Here is a 4,033-nt window from a genome sequence, read left to right as displayed (position 1 = left end):
GGTGAGCAGAGCTGTCCCCCAGCCTATCTGACTGAGAAGCCAAGCTGTGACTGTTGTGGGTATGCTGTTTTGCATGGCTGGCCCCTGGTACAGCAGGACACTAGGCCTGGCTATGACAGCTCCATGTATGTTGGTGGGTGGGGCAATTCTCTGGCATGGCTTACTATAAGGTCTGGTTGTAACTGTTGTAGGTATTTGGGTGTGGCCACCCAGGACAGGGACACTTGGTGAGGCTTCAGTGCCAGCTGAGGGCATCTACCAGTTATGGTGAGACAGTGCATGCCAAGTGGCCCACTAGCTGTGATGGTGTGGGGAATCCCTTGGGAGGATCTCTGGGCAAGTCAGGTCCATAGGAAATATTGGTATGGGGTAAGTGGTGTTAGCACAGTAATTGGAGTGTGTCAGAACTTGTTCTTGATGGTATCAGGCCAGCTAAGTATAAGGTGAGTGGAAAAGAAACATGGTGCCTACCAGTGCTTCTGTCCCCAGAAAATGTTCCAACAAATATCTGCACCTCTGGCATACTCCCTAAAATTAGTCAATGGATTTCCTTTGTATGTAAACCAGGCACTTTTTAAACTGCTGCATTTGTGCTGAGGCTCAGAGCAAGTGAGACTGTGTATGCACCCTTTAAGAGTCTTAGTTTCCTACTAACTCCTGACTTTCCTAAACATAAGTCCCATTGTTTTTCAAAGCCAGACATTATGGGTAATTGCCTTCCCAATGAAGACCTCCTGGGCTGTGGTGCCTGATGTGGGGCTTAGACTCCTTGTTCCTAAGTAAGGGCCTCTATATTATGATATCCCTCCTGCTTGTGGGTCACTATGCCAGGGTTTTGGATCCTAATGTTACTGCATCTACCCCTCTCTTACTTGTCTTGATGTGGCTTTTTCTTCATATCTTTTGTTGTGTAGGATTTGTTTTGCTAGTCTTCAGTTTGGTCTCAGAGACAATTTTATATGTAGTTGTAGATTTTAATGTGTCAATTAGAGAAGGCGAGCCCAGTTCTTCCTCTTCTGTATTTATATTGAGTATCTGGATTTTTTTTAATATTGTAGCTTAAGAATCAGTCTTTTGTACGTTTTGTAAACAAAATGCCGGTCCGTGGTAAGGGCTCAAGTAGTGCTTCTTGTTCGTTTGTTTGTTTGTTTCCTGTGAATTTGTAGGTTTTAAATACTTTCATACCCAAGCCCAAATCATTCCAAATCATAGAGGTAAGAAATAAATGTAAATATAATTTGTTGGTTATATTATAAATGCATGTTTGTGTGGTTTGTGTGTAAAAAGGTATACTACAGTTACATTTTACATTGTTAACTATTGAACTTGTAAAACTATAGTTGATCTTCTGTTTTGGCTGTTTGTATATTGGGTCAACATGAATACAAAAATTGATATGTTGACAAATTGCTTTTGAGCTTTCCTGTTTGAATCATCATAAATTACATACAATGACTATTAGAAAAACTTGAAAATGATATCTACATATTTGTTGTATGTTTTGAGCTTTCAGATTAGGTACCCTCCTAGGACTGGTCAGGACCAAAGAACATGTAAGCATTCATTTTCAGGTTCATTTATTCCAAGATGTATATGAAAGTGTACAGCTTAGAGAAACCTATTTGGAAAATGTATCTTAATTCTCCATTTCCCAGCTATACTGATTACTTTTTCTTTGACATTTTTTTTTTGCCATTGACTATTTACCAAAATCTTAGATACTGACAATATCTGCTAATTTTCCAATTTTCCACCATCCAAGAATCAAATTAGAAGACCCATAAAAACTCCCAAGCTATAAATGAACATTAGGAATTCATGAAATGAAATTCTGATGTCTCAGTAAATCTAGTGTACATGCAAGCTGCCTTTCAAAGAGTTTAGGAGTGAGTCTGGGTATTGTTCATATGATATAATATTGTTAATAGGATGATATGGTTTAAAGAGAAACAGATTAATGAATCAAATATCTCATGTTTGTCTTCTAAGAGAAAATTTTGTGTAGGAATAATAATATACTATCCCCACTAAAATATTGTCAATTTATTTAAAATAAATCTTTCCTCCCTTAAAAGATCAAATGGCCCAGAAATACACAATAGCTAAAATTTCTCAATACATGGAACTTCTGTTCTCTCTTATGTGAAGGTTCTATTTTTCCCCTTGATGTTGTTGAAGAAAATGACATTTGTGTGATTATGTTTGCGGTAACTATTACTGTACTATTTGCTGTGGGCAAACCTGGCCAGTGAGGTTCATCAGTTATAAAACCAGTCTTGATAAGACACTACAAGAATTTATATAGGTAAAATTCTTTAGTTCAATATCCTTTTTTACTTACCAAAATTTTGTAGTACCCAAGGAAGTTGACAAATGCAGCATTTATGATGACTTCTCCCTTTCAGTGTATATTCAAAACTTAATGCTAAAATTTGATTTCCAGGATGAGCACTCATGGCATCACCTGGAAATTTGTTAGAAATGCAGGATCTCAGGAGCCATTTCAGACATACTGTGTCAGAATTTTCACATTTATGAGTTCCCCAAGTGGTTCACATGCACATTAAAGATTGAGAAGCATTTTTCTACTACATCCCTTCTCATTACCTTTCTACTAACGCTGAAAAATACATTTCCTTTGGTTACTTTGAACATTTGTCCAGAATACATTGAACATGTGCTGGTTTTTTAATATCTGCTTTATTGTGATTGAGCAAAGAGACTATTTTGTTTTTGCTATAGTGTAGTATCCTGGCTATTGTATCCTTTATCCCCTTTAATAATTTTTGGAAGCCTGTCTAAAAATTTTGCCTGATACCTGTATTTAAGATGAAAAATACTTGCATCTGAGTGCATATTTTTTTGTCTTAGAAAATAAATATTGCCTTTCAAAGATTGAGTTCAAGCTCCATAAATAATTATATTTGCTGAATCCTTTACCTGGGTGACTTAAATTTAATAGTATGAAAAATATTGCTATTATTATCCCCACTTTGTGGATGAGAAAACAGATTCAGTAATGTGACCATAGTCAGATAAAGATTAATAACTAAAAATGCAACCGAGACCATATGACTCCAGGAAAATTAATCTTAGTCACAGTGTCTTGATACACTGGAAACACATGTATAGAAATGACCTTTACGATTCTGGAAGTTACATATATTTATTTCCAATGTATTTTTCTTAAGTTATTAACTTATATGACTTTGACATTTTATATTCCCACTTCTAGCTTCCTTTTCTTCTTTTTCTTCTTTTCATATGCTTCTAGATTTGTCTTTCTTTTATGACTATTAATGATACATTTCATACAGTTTGCCATAAATTTTGCTAACCTAAAAAAAAATAGGGGTGCCTGGGTGGCTCAGTTGGTTAAGCATCTGGCTCGTGATTTCCAGTCTGGTCATGATCTCACAATTTGTGAGTTCAAGCCCCACACTGTGCTCTGCACTGGCAGCGTGGAGCCTGCTTGGGATTCTCTGTCTGCCTCTCTCTGCATCTCCCTTGCTCATGCGCTCACTCTCTCTCTCTCTCTTTGTCAAAATTAATAAAACTTGAAAAAAAATTTAAAAACAGACTGCCTGTTATTTTACCGGCAAAAATTCAGAGATAACAGAGAATTGCAATCTGGGACAAGCAAGATATGGCAAAACCATAAGGAAGTCCACAGAACAAAGGACAGGAATGTTCTTTTATAAACGGAGAGGGGAAGTTGGGAAGGCTGTTAAAAACAAAAAGCCCACTGGAGTAAACTGTGAGTTTGAAGTATAGTGGCTTTTCATCGGCTGAGTGGTGGGTCTCTTTCATTGGCTGGGCTATTGCTGGGAGTTGAAGAAAGACTTTCTTCCACTTACTGGGATAATAAAGTAGCATCCACATGCAAGGTACTTCTCTTCTTTTTGGGTCTGCAATTGATATTGAGCGATAGGTCATAAGGAGCTCTCCAGTGCCAGTCTCCCAACTCCATTCTAAATGAGACTTCCTTTTATTAATTTTCACATTTCTTAAACACTTGCAAATTATGGTGCCA

This window comes from Panthera tigris, chromosome B2 (assembly GCF_018350195.1).
Source record: "Panthera tigris isolate Pti1 chromosome B2, P.tigris_Pti1_mat1.1, whole genome shotgun sequence".
Taxonomy (NCBI): domain Eukaryota; kingdom Metazoa; phylum Chordata; class Mammalia; order Carnivora; family Felidae; genus Panthera; species Panthera tigris.
Note: the sequence above shows the minus strand (reverse complement) of the source record.